The sequence below is a fragment of the Salmo salar genome, unplaced genomic scaffold (assembly GCF_965601325.2).
Source record: "Salmo salar unplaced genomic scaffold, fSalSal1 ptg000306l, whole genome shotgun sequence".
Lineage (NCBI taxonomy): Eukaryota > Metazoa > Chordata > Actinopteri > Salmoniformes > Salmonidae > Salmo > Salmo salar.
The window spans coordinates 1,938,548-1,960,649 of record NW_027675347.1 but is presented as its reverse complement, the minus strand read 5'-3'; the positions used below and the strand labels follow the sequence as shown (position 1 = coordinate 1,960,649).

Here is a 22,102-nt window from a genome sequence, read left to right as displayed (position 1 = left end):
AAAATAACGGATAAATAAAATAAAGAAGACACATTTTAGTTGAATGGATTTAGTTGTGCAACTGACTGGGTATCCCCCTTTCCCTTACATGTGTGTACATTTTTATTTTACCTTTATTTAACTAGGAAAGTCAGTTAAGAGCAAATTCTTATTTTCAATGATGGCCTAGGAACAGTGGGTTAACTGCCTTGTTCAGGGGCAGAACGACAGATTTGTACCATGTCAGCCCAGGGATTCAATCTGCAACCTTTCAGTTACGAGTCCAACACTCTAACCACTAGGCTACCTGCCGCCCCATAACCACCTCAATTATTTCATACCCCTGCACATCAACTAGGTACTGGTAAATAGACATGTTATTTTTTACTCATTATTGTTATTTGTTATTCAGTTCCTTGTGTCACTATTTAAAATGTTTTTACTCTGCATTGTTGGAAATGGACCCGTTAGTAAGCATTTCAATCCACCGTCACTGTGTCTCACGTAAATAATACTCCTAAACACAACCCTCCATCACTGTGTTTCATATTAATACTGTATTACTCCTAAAAGCTAAACACCCAATCCCCTCTTACTTTAGCCCATTTTCAAACACGTCTCCACAAAAATCTATTACTGTCAGAGTCCTTAAAATAGCAGGAAAAAGTATTATATATGAAACCACATGTACAATACTGTATCAGATTAATATGCAGAAATACATCTACAGAGTACATAACAGAAAAACAAAACAACATACATTCCAATAGCATCGCCATGCACATAACAGGATACAGAAGTTCATGGTTACAAACAAATTATAAAATATACATATTTTAAGATATCGTCAAGCATACTTACAGAGTGAAGGGTAGACGTGTTGTAAGTTAACTTACTGTCAGTAAACAGACACTGAGTGTGAAGTTTGAGATCTGTGGTTAACCCAACATTGAAGTAGTCTGTGTCCATAGAGTTTAATAGAGGGCGCACTTGCTTCAAAACTAAAGCCATTGAATACAAACTTTCAGTTGGTTTACCGACTGTCATTAAAGTTATGGAAGTTGAAGAAGAAGACATTAACTACTTTAAAATGGAGATAGTCCTCAATTGCTCTTCTAATTCTGTTGCAGACGACATAATGACAAATATGCATAGATGGACCCTCTAGACAAATCTATGTCAGGAACTAAGAAGCTGATGCAGAGAGGGCTTCCTTCCTCAGTCACACATACAGTGTTCGAGAGCATCAAAACTGTGATGCATCGTGGGTAAATTGTGACTGACTGACTGACTGAGTGAGTGAGTAGTTATTTATCATGCAAGGTCATTTGTAGATCTCGACTCGTCTATAAAGTCGGCTGCAATGTCAAACACTCCTACATTTACATAACATTATAGCATTTGTAGCAAAAATCTAATTCAAATCATGGGACCGATAATATGATTTGTCAGATTAACATTAGCACATCATGTTCAAATCATCTATAAGTGACTTTGTTGAGCTTCACATTGAATTTTATACATTTGGATGATTTGGACATGATTTGGACATGATAAAATGACTAAAAGAAATGTGCAAAAAATGCTAATATTGGTCGGATGACTTGAATGGGATTTGTGCCACAAATGCTAAAACATTAGCAAGTGGAAACAGTACCAGGGGAAACTAAACCAAAGCATGGATTGCTGACATAGGAGGACATGAGGATGATGAGGGTGATGTGTTGATGAGGATGATGTGTTGATGAGGATGATGTGTTGATGAGGATGATGTGTTGATGATGATGATGTGTTGATGATGATGATGTGATGATGTGTTGATGAGGATGATGATGTGTTGATGAGGATGATGTGTTGATGAGGATGATGTGTTGATGATGATGATGTGTTGATGATGATGATGTGATGATGTGTTGATGAGGATGATGATGTGTTGATGAGGATGATGTGTTGATGATGATGATGTGTTGATGATGATGATGTGATGATGTGTTGATGAGGATGATGATGTGTTGATGAGGATGATGTGTTGATGAGGATGATGTGTTGATGATGATGATGTGTTGATGATGATGATGTGATGATGTGTTGATGAGGATGATGATGTGTTGATGAGGATGATGTGTTGATGAGGATGATGTGTTGATGATGATGATGTGTTGATGATGATGATGTGATGATGTGTTGATGAGGATGATGATGTGTTGATGAGGATGATGTGTTGATGAGGATGATGTGTTGATGAGGATGATGTGTTGATGAGGATAATGAGGATGATGTGGATGATGTGTTGATGAGGATGATGTGTTGATGAGGATGACGTGTTGATGAGGACGATGTGTTGATGTAGGATGCAGCTAAACAGCTTGACACAATAATTTCTGAGGTAGAGCCTCTACTGATTGAAGATAGCATGTAAATGGCTGTGAGAAACCTATCTAGTAACTGGACCTCTCTGTCTTTTAGAGTCCTGTAAAAGGCTGTGAGAAACCTATCTAATAACTGGACCTCTCTGTCTTTTAGAGCCCTGTAAAAGGCTGTGAGAAACCTATCTAGTAACTGGACCTCTCTGTCTTTTAGAGCTCTGTAAAAGGCTGTGAGAAACCTATCTAGTAACTGGACCTCTCTGTCTTTTAGAGTCCTGTAAAAGGTTGTGAGAAACCTATCTAGTAACTGGACCTCTCTGTCTTTTAGAGTCCTGTAAAAGGTTGTGAGAAACCTATCTAGTAACTGGACCTCTCTGTCTTTTAGAGCTCTGTAAAAGGCTGTGAGAAACCTATCTAGTAACTGAACCTCTCTGTCTTTTAGAGCCCTGTAAAAGGTTGTGAGAAACCTATCTAGTAACTGGACCTCTGCCTTTTAGAGTCCTGTAAAAGGCTGTGAGAAACCTATCTAGTAACTGGACCTCTGTGTTTTAGAGTCCATAGCATCCAAAGGCATATACATCTGTCAGCTGGTGTGACCTCAACAAGAAATGTCCAAAATTCCAACGCAATTACAACGTTAAAACAGACAACCCCCAACCTCACGTATGTGGACACTGCCCTGTCTGTAAAGGTATGTGGTATCCTACACTGCCCTGTCTGTAAAGGTATGTGGTATCCTACACTGCCCTGTCTGTAAAGGTATGTGGTATCCTACACTGCCCTGTCTGTAAAGGTATGTGGTATCCTACACTGCCCTGTCTGTAAAGGTATGTGGTATCCTACACTGCCCTGTCTGTAAAGGTATGTGGTATCCTACACTGCCCTGTCTGTAAAGGGGCTTTGAAAAGCAGAGACACTGAAGTGGTTCAAGAAGTGGAACATGAGTGCTACCTTCAACCATTGGATGAAGATGAACATTCAGAGACATTTGTGTTTTATGACTTTGAGAGTAATCAGCAACCAGGGGTTTATCTACCAATTGTTGTTTCCACCATGACTTTCAAGGGTGAAAAGTGGTCAGCAGACAGACTCAACTGTGCTAACATTTATAAACCCCCAGTACTAAAACACTGTGCTCTACTCTGTCTAAAACATTTATAAACCCCAGTACTAAAACACTGTGCACTACTCTGTCTAAAACATTTATAAACCCCAGTACTAAAACACTGTGCACTACTCTGTCTAAAACATTTATAAACCCCCAGTACTAAAACACTGTGCTCTACTCTGTCTAAAACATTTATAAAACCCTGCTACTAAAACACTGTGCTCTACTCTGTCTAAAACATTTATAAAACCCCAGTACTAAAACACTGTGCTCTACTCTGTCTAAAACATTTATAAACCCCTGCTACTAAAACACTGTGCTCTACTCTGTCTAAAACATTTATAAACCCCAGTACTAAAACACTGTGCTCTACTCTGTCTAAAACATTTATAAACCCCAGTACTAAAACACTGTGCACTACTCTGTCTAAAACATTTATAAACCCCAGTACTAAAACACTGTGCACTACTCTGTCTAAAACATGTATAAACCCCAGTACTAAAACACTGCTCAACTCTGTCTAAAACATTTATAAACCCCAGTACTAAAACACTGTGCTCTACTCTGTCTAAAACATTTATAAACCCCCAGTACTAAAACACTGTGCTCTACTCTGTCTAAAACATTTATAAAACCCCAGTACTAAAACACTGTGCTCTACTCTGTCTAAAACATTTATAAACCCCAGTACTAAAACACTGTGCTCTACTCTGTCTAAAACATTTATAAAACCCCAGTACTAAAACACTGTGCTCTACTCTGTCTAAAACATTTATAAACCCCAGTACTAAAACACTGTGCTCTACTCTGTCTAAAACATTTATAAACCCCTGCTACTAAAACACTGCTCAACTCTGTCTAAAACATGTATAAACCCCAGTACTAAAACACTGTGCTCTACTCTGTCTAAAACATTTATTAACCCCAGTACTAAAACACTGTGCTCTACTCTGTCTAAAACATTTATAATCCCCCAGTACTAAAACACTGTGCTCTACTCTGTCTAAAACATTTATAAACCCCCGGTACTAAAACACTGTGCTCTACTCTGTCTAAAACATTTATATAACCCCAGTACTAAAACTTTTATTTTTATCCCAATTCTAGATCCTATGATTCCTATCTTCTTTTGAATCCCTTGATCAAATCATATCAAATTATATTTGTCACATGCACCGAATACAACAGGTGTAGAAATTACATTGAAATTCTGACTTACAAGCCCTTAACCAACAATGCATTTAAGAAAACAAGGTTAAGAAAGTAACAAAATAAAACAATTATAGAAAATAGGACAAATGTTAAAATAAAAATAATTAAGGAGCAACAAAAAAATAACAGTCGCGAGGCTATATACAGGGGGTACCGGTACAGAGTCAATGTGGAGGCTATATACAGGGGGTACCGGTACAGAGTCAATGTGGAGGCTATGTACAGGGGGTACCGGTACAGAGTCAATGTGGAGGCTATATACAGGGGGTACCGGTACAGAGTCAATGTGGAGGCTATATACAGGGGGTACCGGTACAGAGTCAATGTGGAGGCTATATACAGGGGGTACCGGTACAGAGTCAATGTGGAGGCTATGTACAGGGGGTACCGGTACAGAGTCAATGTGGAGGCTATATACAGGGGGTACCGGTACAGAGTCAATGTGGAGGCTATATACAGGGGGTACTGGTACAGAGTCAATTTGAGGAGGCTATATACAGGGGGTACCGGTACCGAGTCAATTTGGAGGCTATATACAGGGGGTACTGGTACAGAGTCAATGTGGAGGCTATATACAGGGGGTACCGGTATAGACTCAATGTGCGGGGGCACTGGTTTGTCAAGGTAATTGAGGTAATATGTACATGTAGGTAGAGGTAAAGTGACTGTGGATAACTGGGTAGAAGAAGGTGTTGCAGCCAGTGTCAAAGCCCAAGGTAGTCAAGTCTTGTTTTTTTTGTAGACCCAGCCTTCAACAAGTGACACAGGGGGTACCGAGGCTTTCGACTCTGTCAATCACCACATCCTCATCGGCAGACTCAATAGCCTTGGTTTCTCAAATGATTGCCTCGCCTGGTTCACCAGCTACTTCTCTGAAAGAGTTCAATCTGTCAAATCGGATGGCCTCTGGTAGTTCTATGGGGGTGCCACAGGGTTCAGTTATTGGGCCAACTCTTTTCTCTGTGTACATCAATGATGTCTCTCTTTCTGCTGGTGAGTCTCTGATCCACCTCTACGCAGACGACACCATTCTGTATACTTCTGGCCCTTCTTTGGACACTGTGTTAACACTGTGTTAACAACCCTCCAGACGAGCTTCAATGCCATACAACTCTCCTTCCTTGGCCTCCAACTGCTCGTAAATACAAGTAAAACTAATGCATGCTCTTCAACCGATCGCTGCCTGCACCTAACCCGCCCGTCCTTACTTAGAATATGTGGACAACTACAAATACCTAGGTGTCTGGTTACACTGTAAGCTCTCCTCCCAGACTCACATCAAACATCTCCAATGCAAAGTTAAATCTAGAATTGGCTTCCTATTTCACAACAAAGCATCCTTCACTCATACCGCCAAACATACCCTTGTAAAACTGACCATCCTACCGATCCTCGACTTCGGCGATGTCATTTACAAAATAGCCTCCAATACCCCACTCAATAAACTGGATGCAGTCTATCACAGTGCCATCCGTTTTGTCACCAAAGCGCCATATACTACCCACCACTGCGACGTGTACGCTCTCGTTGGCTGGCCCTCGCTTCATACTCGTCGCCAAACCCACTGGCTCCAGGTCATCTACAAGACCCTGCTAGGTAAAGTCCCCCCTTAATTCAGCGCACTGGTCACCATAGCAGCACCCACCTGTAGCACGCGCTCCAGCAGGTATATCTCTCTGGTCACCCCCAAAGCCAATTCCTCCTTTGGCTGTCTCTCCTTCCAGTTCTCTGCTGCCAATGACTGGAACGAACTACAAAAATCTCTGAAACTGGAAATACTTCTCTCCCTCACTAGCTTTAAGCACCAGCTGTCAGAGCAGCTCACAGATCACTGCACCTGTACATAGCCCATCTATAATTTAGCCCAAACAACTACCTCTTCCCCTACCATATTTATTTATTTATTTATCTCCTTTGCACCCCATTATTTCTATTTCTACTTTGCACTTTCTTCCACTACAAATCTACCATTCCAGTGTTTTACTTGCTATATTGTACTTACTTTGCCACCATGGCCTTTTTTGCCTTTACCTCCCTTATTTCACTTCATTTGCTCACATTGTATATAGACTTATTTTTCTACTGTATTATTCACTGTATGTTTGTTTTACTCCATGTGTAACTCTGTGTTGCTGCTTTGCTTTATCTTGGCCAGGTCGCAATTGTAAATGAGAACTTGTTCTCAACTTGCCTACCTGGTTAAATAAAGGTGAAATAAAAATAATTACATTGTTTAAGTTTCTTTCCCACGAGATTAGGCTTAGAGAAGAGGTATCGTGTGGCCACAGCTTTGTATGTGGAACTTTCCCAGGAAATCAGACACTCTTTTTAAAGAGTACATCAATACCTCCTTGAGAGGCGAGCAAATGGCTTCAGGATATCCTGCATCAGCCACAGATCAAGAGAGCAAAGACAGATACATTCAGGACTATCATGAAAAGGGAGCATACGTCTTGACCCTGACAGAATAGAGGTCATCAAAGCCAAAAGAAATGTGTGTAAACTTCTCTTGAACAGTTTCTGGGGCAAATTTGCTCAGAGAAGTAATATATTAACATCTATCATTAAAGATCCCGAATAATTATTGGAATACATTTTTTTCAGACCAATATGAAATTTCTAATTTTTTGTTCTAGAATCAAGACATATCTCTGTTGTAATGGAGACGTAACAAGAAGAGGGGTCTACCAGCTTCTACCACGGCCTATACACCCTCATGGAGCAGCTGCAGAGGAGGGGTCTACCAGCTTCTACCATGGCCTATGGACTATACACCCTCATGGAGCAGCTGCAGAGGAGGGTTCTACCAGCTTCTACCACGGCCTATGGACTATATACCCTCATGGAGCAGCTGCAGAGGAGGGTTCTACCAGCTTCTACCACGGCCTATGGACTATATACCCTCATGGAGCAGCTGCAGAGGAGGGTTCTACCAGCTTCTACCATGACCTATGGACTATATACCCTCATGGAGCAGCTGCAGAGGAGGGTTCTACCAGCTTCTACCACGGCCTATGGACTATAAACCCTCATGGAGCAGCTGCAGAGGAGGGGTCTACCAGCTTCTACCACGGCCTATACACCCTCATGGAGCAGCTGCAGAGGAGGGGTCTACCAGCTTCTACCACGGCCTATACACCCTCATGGAGCAGCTGCAGAGGAGGGGTCTACCAGCTTCTACCACGGCCTATACACCCTCATGGAGCAGCTGCAGAGGAGGGGTCTACCAGCTTCTACCACGGTCTATGGACTATATACCCTCATGGAGCAGCTGCAGAGGAGGGTTCTACCAGCTTCTACCACGGCCTATGGACTATATTCCCTCATGGAGCAGCTGCAGAGGAGGGTTCTACCAGCTTCTACCACGGCCTATGGACTATACACCCTCATGGAGCAGCTGCAGAGGAGGGTTCTACCAGCTTCTACCACGGCCTATATACCCTCATGGAGCAGCTGCAGAGGAGGGTTCTACCAGCTTCTACCATGACCTATGGACTATATACCCTCATGGAGCAGCTGCAGAGGAGGGTTCTACCAGCTTCTACCACGGCCTATGGACTATAAACCCTCATGGAGCAGCTGCAGAGGAGGGTTCTACCAGCTTCTACCACGGCCTATGGACTATATACCCTCATGGAGCAGCTGCAGAGGAGGGTTCTACCAGCTTCTACCACGGCCTATGGACTATATACCCTCATGGAGCAGCTGCAGAGGAGGGTTCTACCAGCTTCTACCACGGCCTATGGACTTTATACCCTCATGGAGCAGCTGCAGAGGAGGGGTCTACCAGCTTCTACCACGGCCTATGGACTATACACCCTCATGGAGCAGCTGCAGAGGAGGGTTCTACCAGCTTCTACCACGGCCTATGGACTATACACCCTCATGGAGCAGCTGCAGAGGAGGGGTCTACCAGCTTCTACCACGGCCTATGGACTATAAACCCTCATGGAGCAGCTGCAGAGGAGGGTTCTACCAGCTTCTACCACGGCCTATGGACTATATTCCCTCATGGAGCAGCTGCAGAGGAGGGGTCTACCAGCTTCTACCACGGCCTATGGACTATATACCCTCATGGAGCAGCTGCAGAGGAGGGGTCTACCAGCTTCTACCACGGCCTATGGACTATATACCCTCATGGAGCAGCTGCAGAGGAGGGGTCTACCAGCTTCTACCACGGCCTATGGACTATACACCCTCATGGAGCAGCTGCAGAGGAGGGGTCTACCAGCTTCTACCACGGCCTATGGACTATACACCCTCATGGAGCAGCTGCAGAGGAGGGGTCTACCAGCTTCTACCACGGCCTATGGACTATACACCCTCATGGAGCAGCTGCAGAGGAGGGGTCTACCAGCTTCTACCACGGCCTATATTCCCTCATGGAGCAGCTGCAGAGGAGGGGTCTACCAGCTTCTACCACGGCCTATATTCCCTCATGGAGCAGCTGCAGAGGAGGGTTCTACCAGCTTCTACCACGGCCTATGGACTATACACCCTCATGGAGCAGCTGCAGAGGAGGGGTCTACCAGCTTCTACCACGGCCTATATTCCCTCATGGAGCAGCTGCAGAGGAGGGTTCTACCAGCTTCTACCACGGCCTATGGACTATAAACCCTCATGGAGCAGCTGCAGAGGAGGGGTCTACCAGCTTCTACCACGGCCTATGGACTATATTCCCTCATGGAGCAGCTGCAGAGGAGGGGTCTACCAGCTTCTACCATGACCTATGGACTATATACCCTCATGGAGCAGCTGCAGAGGAGGGTTCTACCAGCTTCTACCACGGCCTATGGACTATATTCCCTCATGGAGCAGCTGCAGAGGAGGGTTCTACCAGCTTCTACCATGACCTATGGACTATATTCCCTCATGGAGCAGCTGCAGAGGAGGGTTCTACCAGCTTCTACCATGACCTATGGACTATATTCCCTCATGGAGCAGCTGTAGAGAAGGGGTCTACCAGCTTCTACCACGGCCTATGGACTATATACCCTCATGGAGCAGCTGCAGAGGAGGGGTCTACCAGCTTCTACCACGGCCTATATTCCCTCATGGAGCAGCTGCAGAGGAGGGTTCTACCAGCTTCTACCACGGCCTATGGACTATACACCCTCATGGAGCAGCTGCAGAGGAGGGTTCTACCAGCGTCTACCACGGCCTATATTCCCTCATGGAGCAGCTGCAGAGGAGGTGTCTACCAGCTTCTACCACGGCCTATGGACTATATACCCTCATGGAGCAGCTGCAGAGGAGGGTTCTACCAGCTTCTACCATGACCTATGGACTATATACCCTCATGGAGCAGCTGCAGAGGAGGGTTCTACCAGCTTCTACCACGGCCTATGGACTATAAACCCTCATGGAGCAGCTGCAGAGGAGGGTTCTACCAGCTTCTACCACGGCCTATGGACTATATTCCCTCATGGAGCAGCTGCAGAGGAGGGGTCTACCAGCTTCTACCACGGCCTATGGACTATATACCCTCATGGAGCAGCTGCAGAGGAGGGGTCTACCAGCTTCTACCACAGCCTATGGACTATATACCCTCATGGAGCAGCTGCAGAGGAGGGTTCTACCAGCTTCTACCACGGCCTATGGACTATATACCCTCATGGAGCAGCTGCAGAGGAGGGTTCTACCAGCTTCTACCACGGTCTATGGACTATATTCCCTCATGGAGCAGCTGCAGAGGAGGGTTCTACCAGCTTCTACCACGGCCTATGGACTATATACCCTCATGGAGCAGCTGCAGAGGAGGGGTCTTTACCATGACACAGACTCTGTGGTCTATGTAAGGAAACCTGGTGATTGGACCCCCCCTCCTCTTAGCAACTATCTGGGTGGTTTAACCAGTGAACTGGAAGATGGTGACCATATGATAGTGGTCATCCCCCCCTCTTAGTAACTATCTGGGTGGTTTAACCAGTGAACTGGAAGATGGTGACCATATGATAGTGGTCATCCTGTGGACCCAAAAGCTATGCTTTTAGGACTAAAAACAATCACGTAGTGTTGAAAGCCAAAGGCAAAACAATGAAAATGCCCCACGTGTAAACTTGGAATCAATCACACACTTAGTCGAGGGTTTTATAAACGACCGGAATAGTGAATTAGAAATGTTGACCTCCTACAAAGAGATTGTTGGGGATACAAAGGGGTTCCATCTACATAATGCCCCACTTACTAAAAGATTCCAGGCAGTCTATGATAAGAGATTGTTAGGGATACAAAGGGGTTCCATCTACGTAATGCCCCACTTACTAAAAGATTCCAGGAAGTCTATGATAAGAGATTGTTAGGGATACAAAGGGGTTCCATCTACGTAATGCCCCACTTACTAAAAGATTCCAGGTAGTCTATGATAAGAGATTGTTGGGGATACAAAGGGGTTCCATCTACGTAATGCCCCACTTACTAAAAGATTCCAGGTAGTCTATGATAAGAGATTGTTGGGGATACAAAGGGGTTCCATCTACGTAATGCCCCACTTACTAAAAGATTCCAGGTAGTACATTTACATTACATTTACATTTAAGTCATTTAGCAGACGCTTTTATCCAGAGCGACTTACAAATTGGTGGATTCACCTTATGATATCCAGTGGAACAACCACTTTACAATAGTGCATCTAAATCTTTTAAGGGGGGGGGGGGGTTAGAAGGATTACTTTATCCTATCCTAGGTATTCCTTAACCTGTTAGGGCAAGGGGGCAGTATTTACACCGCCGGATAAAAAACGTACCCGATTTAATCTGGTTACCACTCCTACCCAGTAACTAGAATATGCATATACTTATTACATATGGATAGAAAACACCCTAAAGTTTCTAAAACTGTTTGAATGGTGTCTGTGAGTATAACAGAACTCATTTGGCAGGCCAAAACGTGAGAAGATTCTGTACAGGAAGTACCCTGTCTGACCATTTCTTGCTATTCTTTGTCATCTCTATTCATTACAAAGGATCTCTGCTGTTACGTGACACTTACCACGGCTCCAATGGGCTCTCAGAGCCTGGGAAAAACCTGAATGACGTAATTCAAAGCCCTGGCTGAAACACACGAGCGCTTTTGCTAAGTGGTCTATCAGAGGACAAAGGGCTTAGGCTCGTGCACTGGCCGCCCCCGTCTTTCTGTTTTTCCCTCTATTTAGCGAAACACAGATTCCCGGTCGGAATATTATCGCTTTTTTACGAGAAAAATGGCATAAAAATTGATTTTAAACAGCGGTTGACATGCTTCGAAGTACGGTAATGAAATATTTAGAAATCTTTTGTCACGAAATGCGCCATGCGCGCGACCGTTATTTACCATTGGGATAGTGTCTAGAACGCACGAACAAAACGCAGCTGATGGAACATAACTATGGATTATTTTGGACCAAACCTACATTTGTTATTGAAGTACAAGTCCTGGGAGTGCATTCTGACGAAGAACAGGAAAGGTAATCAAACTTTTATAATAGTAAACCGGAGTTTGGTCAGCGCTAAACTTGGTGGGTGTCTAAATGGCTAGCCCTGTGATGCCGGGCTATCTACTGAGAATATAGCAAAATGTGCTTTCACTGAAAAGCTATTTTAAAATCGGACATATCGAGTGCATAGAGGAGTTCTGTATCTATAATTCTTAAAATAATTGTTATGCTTTTTGTGAACGTTTATCGTGAGTAATTTAGTAAATTGTTAGTAAATTAATCGGAAGTTTGCGGGGGGTATGCTAGTTCTGAACGTCACATGCTAATGTAAAAAGCTGGTTTTTCATATAAATATGAACTTGATTGAACAAAACATGCATGTATTGTATAACATAATGTCCTAGGTGTGTCATCTGATGAAGATCATCAAAGGTTAGTGCTGCATTTAGCTGTCTTCTGGGTTTTTGTGACATTATATGCTAGCTTGAAAAATGGGTGTCTGATTATTTCTGTCTGGGTACTCTGCTGACATAATCTAATGTTTTGCTTTCGTTGTAAAGCCTTTTTGAAATCGGACAGTGTGGTTAGATTAACGAGAGTCTTGTCTTCAACCTGTTGGGTCTAGGGGGCAGCATTTGCACGTCTGGATAAAAAAAATGTACCCGATTTAATCTGGTTACTAATCCTACCCAGTAACTAGAATATGCATATACTTATTATATATGGATAGAAAACACTCTAAAGTTTCCAAAACTGTTTGAATGGTGTCTGTGAGTATAACAGAACTCATTTGGCAGGCAAAACCCTGAGACATTTTCTGACAGGAAGTGGATACCTGATGTGTTGTATTGACTTTAAACCTATCCCATTGAAAAACACAGGGGTTTAGGAATATTTTGGCACTTCCTATTGCTTCCACTAGATGTCACCAGCCTTTACAAAGTGTTTTGAGTCTTCTGGAGGGAGATCTGACCGAACAAGAGCCATGGAACGATGATGTCCCATTAGACACCTGGCGCGCGAGTTCATGTTGGGTACCCTCGTTCCAATACGTTATAAAAGAGTATGCATTCGTCCACCTTGAATATTATTCATGTTCTGGTTAAAAAAGGCCCTAATGATTTATGCTATACAACGTTTGACATGTTTGAACGAACGGAAATATATTTTTTCCCCTCGTTCATGACGAGAAGTCCGGCTGGCTTACATCATGTGCTAACGAGACGGAGATTTTTGGACATAAATGATGAGCTTTTTTGAACAAAACTACATTCGTTATGGACCTGTGATACCTGGAAGTGACATCTGATGAAGAGAATCAAAGGTAATGGATTATTTACATAGTATTTTCGATTTTAGATCTCCCCAACATGACGTCTAGTCTGTATCGCAACGCGTATTTTTCTGGGCGCAGTGCTCAGATTATTGCAAAGTGTGATTTCCCAGTAAGGTTATTTTTAAATCTGGCAAGTTGATTGCGTTCAAGAGATGTAAATCTATAATTCTTTAAATTACAATATAATATTTTACCAATGTTTTCTAATTTTAATTATTTAATTTGTTACGCTGACTTGACTGCCGGTTATTGGAGGGAAACGATTTCCTCAACATCAATGCCATAGTAAAACGCTGTTTTTGGATATAAATATGAACTTGATAGAACTAAAAATGCATGCATTGTCTAACATAATGTCCTAGGAGTGTCATCTGATGGAGATTGTAAAAGGTTAGTGCATCATTTTAGCTGGTTTTATGGTTTTGGTGACCCTGTCTTTGACTTGACAAAACATTACACACAACTCTTGTAAATGTACTGTCCTAACATACTCTAAATTTATGCTTTCGCCGTAAAACCTTTTTGAAATCGTAAAACGTGGTTAGATTAAGGAGATGTTTATCTTTCAAATGGTGTAAAATAGTTGTATTTTTGAAAAATTTGAATTTTGACATTTATTTGGATTCAAATTTGCCGCTCTTGAAATGCACCTGCTGTTGATGGAGTGCACCACGGGTGGCACGCTAGCGTCCCACCTAGCCCCAAGAGGTTAAATAGCTGTAAAATAGTCATATGTTTGAGAAATTGAAGTAATAGCATTTCTAAGGGATTTGAAAATTGCGCCACAGGATTCAACTGGCTGTTGAGTGGGTGGGACGCAAGCGGATGCGAGCTTCAACAGGAAGCCAGTGGAGAGAGCGGAGGAGCGGGGTGACGTGAGAGAACTTGGGAAGGTTGAACACCAGACGGGCTGCAGCGTTCTGGATGAGTTGTAGGGGTTTAATGGCACAGGCAGGGAGCCCAGCCAACAGCGAGTTGCAGTAATCCAGACGGGAGATGACAAGTGCCTGGATTAGGACCTGCGCCGCTTCCTGTGTGAGGCAGGGTCGTTCTCTGCGAATGTTGTAGAGCATGAACCTACAGGATCGGGTCACCGCCTTGATGTTAGTAGAGAACGACAGGGTGTTGTCCAGGGTCACGCCAAGGTTCTTAGCACTCTGGGAGGAGGACACAATGGAGTTGTCAACCGTGATGGCGAGATCATGGAACGGGCAGTCCTTCCCCGGGAGGAAGAGCAGCTCCGTCTTGCCGAGGTTCAGCTTGAGGTGGTGATCCGTCATCAACACTGATATGTCTGCCAGACATGCAGAGATGCGATTCGCCACCTGGTTATCAGAAGGGGGAAAGGAGAAGATTAATTGTGTGTCGTCTGCATAGCAATGATAGGAGAGACCATGTGAGGATATGACAGAGCCAAGTGACTTGGTGTATAGCGAGAATAGGAGAGGGCCTAGAACAGAGCCCTGGGGGACACCAGTGGTGAGAGCACGTGGTGCGGAGACAGATTCTCGCCACGCCACCTGGTAGGAGCGACCTGTCAGGTAGGACGCAATCCAAGCGAGGGCCGCGCCGGAGATGCCCAACTCGGAGAGGGTGGAGAGGAGGATCTGATGGTTCACAGTATCAAAGGCAGCAGATAGGTCTAGGAGGATGAGAGCAGAGGAGAGAGAGTTAGCTTTAGCAGTGCGGAGAGCCTCCGTGACACAGAGAAGAGCAGTCTCAGTTGAATGACCAGCCTTGAAACCTGACTGATTTGGATCGAGAAGGTCATTCTGAGAGAGATAGCAGGAGAGCTGGCCAAGGACGGCACGTTCAAGAGTTTTGGAGAGAAAAGAAAGAAGGGATACTGGTCTGTAGTTGTTGACTTTGGAGGGATCGAGTGTAGGTTTTTTCAGAAGGGGTGCAACTCTCGCTCTCTTGAAGACGGAAGGGACGTAGCCAGCGGTCAAGGATGAGTTGATGAGCGAGGTGAGGTAAGGGAGAAGGTCTCCGGAAATGGTCTGGAGAAGAGAGGAGGGGATAGGGTCAAGCCGGCAGGTTGTTGGGCGGCCGGCCGTCACAAGATGCGAGATTTAATCTGGAGAGATAGGGGAGAAAGAGGTCAAAGCACAGGGTAGGGCAGTGTGAGCAGGACCAGCGGTGTCGTTTGACTTAGCAAACGAGGATCGGATGTCGTCAACCTTCTTTTCAAAATGGTTGACGAAGTCATCCGCAGAGAGGGAGGAGGGGGGGGGGGGGGGGAGGATTCAGGAGGGAGGAGAAGGTGGCAAAGAGCTTCCTAGGGTTAGAGGCAGATGCTTGGAATTTAGAGTGGTAGAAAGTGGCTTTAGCAGCAGAGACAGAAGAGGAAAATGTAGAGAGGAGGGAGTGACAGGACGCCAGGTCCGCAGGGAGGCGAGTTTTCCTCCATTTCCGCTCGGCTGCCCGGAGCCCTGTTCTGTGAGCTCGCAATGAGTCGTTGAGCCACGGAGCAGGAGGGGAGGACCGAGCCGGCAAGGAGGATAGGGGACATAGAGAATCAAAGGATGCAGAAAGGGAGGAGAGGAGGGTTGAGGAGGCAGAATCAGGGGATAGGTTGGAGAAGGTTTGAGCAGAGGGAAGAGATGATAGGATGGAAGAGGAGAGAGTAGCGGGAGAGAGAGAGCGAAGGTTGGGACGGCGCAATACCATCCGAGTAGGGGCAGAGTGAGAAGTGTTGGATGACAGCGAGAGGGAAAAGGATACAAGGTAGTGGTCGGAGACTTGGAGGGGAGTTGCAATGAGATTAGTGGACGAACAGCATCTAGTAAAGATGAGGTCAAGTGCATTGCCTGCCTTGTGAGTAGGGGGGAAGGTGAGAGGGTGAGGTCAAAAGAGGAGAGGAGTGGAAAGAAGGAGGCAGAGAGGAATGAGTCAAAGTTAGACGTGGGGAGGTTAAAGTCACCCAGAACTGTGAGAGGTGAGCCATGCTCAGGAAAGGAACTTATCAAGACGTCAAGCTCATTGATGAACTCTCCTAGGGAACCTGGAGGGCGATAAATGATAAGGATGTTAAGCTTGAAAGGGCTGGTAACTGTGACAGCATGGAATTCAAATGAGGAGATAGACAGATGGGTCAGGGGAGAAAGACAGAATGTCCACTTGGGAGAGATGAGGATTCCAGTGCCACCACCCCGCTGGCCAGATGCTCTCGGGGTATGCGAGAACACGTGGGCAGACGAGGAGAGAGCAGTAGGAGTAGCAGTGTTATCTGTGGTAATCCATGTTTCCGTCAGTGCCAAGAAGTCGAGGTGCTGGAGGGTAGCATAGGCTGAGATGAACTCTGCCTTGTTGGCCTCAGACCGGCAGTTCCAGAGGCTGCCAGAGACCTGGAACTCCACGTGGGTCGTGCGCGCTGGGACCACCAGGTTAGAGTGGCAGCGGCCACGCGGTGTGAAGCGTTTGTGTGGCCTGTGCAGAGGGGAGAGAACAGGGATAGACAGACACATAGTTGACAGGCTACAGAAGAGGCTACGCTAATGCAAAGGAGATTGGAATGACAAGTGGACTACACTTCTCGAATGTTCAGAAAGTTCAGCTTACGTTGCAAAAATGTTATTGACTAAAATGACGAAGATGATACAGTACTGCTGGCTGGTGAAGTAGGCTAGCTAGCAGTGGCTGCGTTGTTGACTTTGTTTGAACGTGTAGCTGGCTAGGTAACCTATTTTCGTCGCGGGGGACGAAAATAGCTGGCTAGCTAACCTCGATAATTACTCCAAACTACACAATTATCAAACTATGACAAAGTCAACTAACACTGCACTAGTCAAATCGTTCCATTGTAATGTATTAGTTTCTACAGTGCTGCTAGTCAGTAAAGGTTGGCTAGCTAGCAGTGGGTTTGATGATGACTAGGTGTTTTGACTAAGTCTGGAGTCTGGATAACTGCGTCGCGTCGCGGCACGGCTGGCTAGCTAACCTCGATAATTACTCTAAACTACACAATTATCTTAGATACAAAGACAGCAAAGACAGCTATGTAGCTAGCTAGCACTACACTAATCACGTCGTTCCGTTGTAATGTAATAGTTTCTACAGTGCTGCTAGTCGGTAGAAGTTGGCTAGTTGGCTAGCTAGCAGTGTAGACTAAGTTAGGAGGACGAAAACAGCTGGCTGGCTAGCTACCCTCGATAATTACTCTAAACTACACAATTATCTTTGATACAAAGACGGCTATGTAGCTAGCTAAGAAAAAATTGCTCAGATCAAACAAATCAAACCGTTGTAATGTAATGAAATGTAATATTACCTGTGGAGCGAAGCGAAGTGCGACTACCTTCTCCATGACAAGTGATTACTTTTACCTGACAGGACCACCTTACCCTTTGGTTACTGACTTTATGGTACAAGCCCCTGTGTGTCTTAACCCTTAAGATATAATGGCTGCTGTAGAAGGTTTTGATCCCAGGTTGCAACTACCATTTTCGGCCTTAATCGCAGGCCAATACAATAGCAGTAAAACTTGTTTTGTAAAAAAGTATTTTAGAGAATTCTGAACATGTATTATCTCAGAAACCTGACAATATTGTGTGGTGTTATTCATGTTATCAACCCTTGTATGATGAGTTGTTGAAGAAAATACAAATTTAGTTTGTTGACAGAATACCAGCATCCCTGTCTGATGATGAACTTTTACCTCCTCATAAAAACAATGTTGGTTTTGGATGGTGTGCTTTTTGTGAACATTCTAAAATAGCTTGAGTTTTTACTCAATATACTGATCATCGAAACTTGTCAGTGCTTTACTTGGTACAAAATGTGTTTCACCAAGGTAAAAATAGCCGTCCCATTAGTTTGAAAGTCAATTACTTGGTTTTGTTCAAAAACCCTAGAGACAAACTACAAATAAACATTCTAGCTCAGCTGATGTACCCTGGAAGGAAATCCTACTTCATGGATAGCTATGAGGACGCTACCAAATCGTGGATTTAAAAGCAAATACTCCAGAACACCTGAGGCTCCGAACAGGCCTGTTCCCGTGGGAGTGGCCGACGGTGTACATTCCTAAAAAGTAAACAATATGTCTCCGCGTTTAAAAAGAAACCTGCCCCTCTTGAGATCCCTAGTTGGGGCTAGCCATAAAGAACGGAAGGCCATCTTGGATCATTGTTCTTCAGATCTCATATTATCCCTATGTGAGATTGCTTTGAATCTTCTCAAAGGGCACATTCCACTCACCCTGACCCAATTAAAAAAATTAAAGAGACAAAAGGCAGCGATCAAACTCTTTGCCAGTAAAAGTGCAAGTCTTCAAAGGAAAAGACATACCATACAACAGTCTGGGGGTTTCTTCTACCTTTACTCAGTATAGCCGTGTCCTTCATCACCAGCCTCATTGCTGCCAGGCGTGGGGGTTATCTTCCTTTACTCAGTATAGCCGTGTCCTTCATCACCAGCCTCATTGCTGCCAGGCGTGGGGGTTATCTTCCTTTACTCAGTATAGCCGTGTCCTTCATCACCAGCCTTATTGCTGCTAGACGTGGGGGTTATCTTCTACCTTTACTCAGTATAGCCGTGTCCATCACCAGCCTTATTGCTGCCAGGCGTGGGGGTTATCTTCTACCTTTACTCAGTATAGCCGTGTCCTTCATCACCAGCCTTATTGCTGCCAGGCGTGGGGGTTATCTACCTTTACTCAGTATAGCCGTGTCCTTCATCACCAGCCTTATTGCTGCCAGGCGTGGGGGTTATCTACCTTTACTCAGTATAGCCGTGTCCTTCATCACCAGCCTTATTGCTGCTAGACGTGGGGGTTGAACACAGAATGTGATGGCCAATAAAATGTACTTAGTGCCTCATCAAAAGTTGGATAGACTTAAACAACAATTACAGGGTCCTGAAAATATCAGACAAACAGCGGAAAATGATTTGGATATGGCCATAAAGGATATTTTGAACAGAAAAGGATGAATCCCTATGATAAGGTCCAAAAATACACAAACCTCTTTGCAAAGGTATTTGGCCTTGGTAAAACAAGGTGAGAGAGAGACCAACCATTTATCGCTTTCCCAATGGGAAACCTTAAAGGATGACGCGCATAGAGAGAGCCATGCCCCTGTAATGCCTGGACTGGTGATCTTACCAGTTGAAGATCAAATACATGTTGAAGATAATGTCTGCATGACTTGTTGACACATGTTCCAGCATGTAACAGGAAAAATGTTAGATACATTATGAACAAGATAAAAGATTCAAAGGCGGCCGCTACTTGGAATGACAAAGGAGAGTTTATCTTTCAGGGGGATGTTGTCAGGGGTTCACATATGATGGACTTGCTTAAAAGTATCTCTGCATCCCACCAGACTGCTGATGATAGAAGACCTCCTGGGTGGCTTCAGTTTCTTAAAGCCCTGTCAGTCCTCAACATTCCCCTCTCAGGTGTACCAAACTATAAGCATCACCAACAGATTCAAACTTTAAAACAAAACCCTTCAAAGAGCTACAGCACTCCTAAAGATGTTCTTGCAACCCCTCCCCCTTTTGAAAGGGTTAGTAATAACTCATTTATGGACGAGTCCTCACCCTTGACCTTTTCCTAATCCTGATCTCTCAGGGTGGTTAGACTTTTGAATGACTTCTGAATGACTTTTGATTCAATTCAATGAATTGTATTTAAAAAAAATAATACAATTTAACATTTGTGAAATTCTTTGAACATTTCACGTGAGCATACGCCTTGATTACAGGGTCTTAACCCTCAGCTCCATCTGTCTTCCTTTAAGCCTCGTCTCCATCTGTCTTCCTTTAACCCTCGTCTCCATCTGTCGTCCTTTAACCCTCGTCTCCATCTGTCATCCTTTAACCCTCGTCTCCATCTGTCATCCTTTAACCCTCGTCTCCATCTGTCGTCCTTTAACCCTCGTCTCCATCTGTCGTCCTTTAAAACCCTCGTCTCCATCTGTCGTCCTTTAACCCTCGCCTCCATCTATCATCCTTTAACCCTCGTCTCCATCTGTCATCCTTTAACCCTCGTCTCCATCTGTCATCCTTTAACCCTCGTCTCCATCTGTCATCCTTTAACCCTCGTCTCCATCTGTCATCCTTTAACCCTCGTCTCCATCTGTCGTCCTTTAACCCTCGTCTCCATCTGTCATCCTTTAACCCTCGTCTCCATCTGTCATCCTTTAACCCCCGTCTCCATCTGTCGTCCTTTAACCCTCGTCTCCATCTGTGGTCCTTTAACCCCCGTCTCCATCTGTCATCCTTTAACCCCCGTCTCCATCTGTCGTCCTTTAACCCTCGTCTCCATCTGTGGTCCTTTAACCCCCGTCTCCATCTGTCGTCCTTTAAGCCCCGTCTCCATCTGTCGTCCTTTAACCCCCGTCTCCATCTGTCATCCTTTAACCCTCGTCTCCATCTGTCATCCTTTAACCCTCGTCTCCATCTATCATCCTTTAACCCTCGTCTCCATCTGTCATCCTTTAACCCTCGTCTCCATCTGTCATCCTTTAACCCTCGTCTCCATCTGTCATCCTTTAACCCTCGTCTCCATCTGTCATCCTTTAACCCTCGTCTCCATCTGTCGTCCTTTAACCCTCGTCTCCATCTGTCATCCTTTAACCCTCGTCTCCATCTGTCATCCTTTAACCCCCGTCTCCATCTGTCGTCCTTTAACCCTCGTCTCCATCTGTGGTCCTTTAACCCCCGTCTCCATCTGTCATCCTTTAACCCCCGTCTCCATCTGTCGTCCTTTAACCCTCGTCTCCATCTGTGGTCCTTTAACCCCCGTCTCCATCTGTCGTCCTTTAAGCCCCGTCTCCATCTGTCGTCCTTTAAGCCCCGTCTCCATCTGTCGTCCTTTAACCCTCGCCTCCATCTATCATCCTTTAACCCTCGTCTCCATCTGTCATCCTTTAACCCTCGTCTCCATCTGTCATCCTTTAACCCTCGTCTCCATCTGTCATCCTTTAACCCTCGTCTCCATCTGTCATCCTTTAACCCTCGTCTCCATCTGTCGTCCTTTAACCCTCGTCTCCATCTGTCATCCTTTAACCCTCGTCTCCATCTGTCATCCTTTAACCCCCGTCTCCATCTGTCGTCCTTTAACCCTCGTCTCCATCTGTCGTCCTTTAAAACCCTCGTCTCCATCTGTCGTCCTTTAACCCTCGCCTCCATCTATCATCCTTTAACCCTCGTCTCCATCTGTCATCCTTTAACCCTCGTCTCCATCTGTCATCCTTTAACCCTCGTCTCCATCTGTCATCCTTTAACCCTCGTCTCCATCTGTCATCCTTTAACCCTCGTCTCCATCTGTCGTCCTTTAACCCTCGTCTCCATCTGTCATCCTTTAACCCTCGTCTCCATCTGTCATCCTTTAACCCCCGTCTCCATCTGTCGTCCTTTAACCCTCGTCTCCATCTGTGGTCCTTTAACCCCCGTCTCCATCTGTCATCCTTTAACCCCCGTCTCCATCTGTCGTCCTTTAACCCTCGTCTCCATCTGTGGTCCTTTAACCCCCGTCTCCATCTGTCGTCCTTTAAGCCTATCCTATGACACCTACAGTATTCACCTCTAACACAGACCTTGTTTTTTTCCTAGTGCTCTTTAGAAACCTGAATAGCAACTACATCCAAGCAATAATGTGTTCTGCTGGACAAAACCTTTTGTTATCTGTTTATTTCATTACATCATCAACATTCCTAGTGGTCTAGGGAAAGTAATAATAC

The 22,102-nt window shown here is 44.8% G+C and overlaps 1 protein-coding gene across 2 annotated transcripts in view; it reads right to left on the bottom strand.

Moving 5' to 3' along the window:
- LOC145850408 (cell adhesion molecule CEACAM6-like) overlaps window positions 1-22,102 on the bottom strand; it is a 92,352-nt gene that overhangs the window by 16,252 nt on the left and 53,998 nt on the right. The window contains exon 1 of one of the 2 annotated variants that reach the window (XM_082971529.1): window positions 841-4,110. The exons of the other annotated variant lie outside the window; for it this stretch is intronic. The gene's annotated coding sequence lies outside the window, so the exon portion shown is untranslated. Of the gene's footprint in view, window positions 1-840; window positions 4,111-22,102 lie in introns of those variants that run through there. 2 annotated transcript variants of the gene reach the window in all.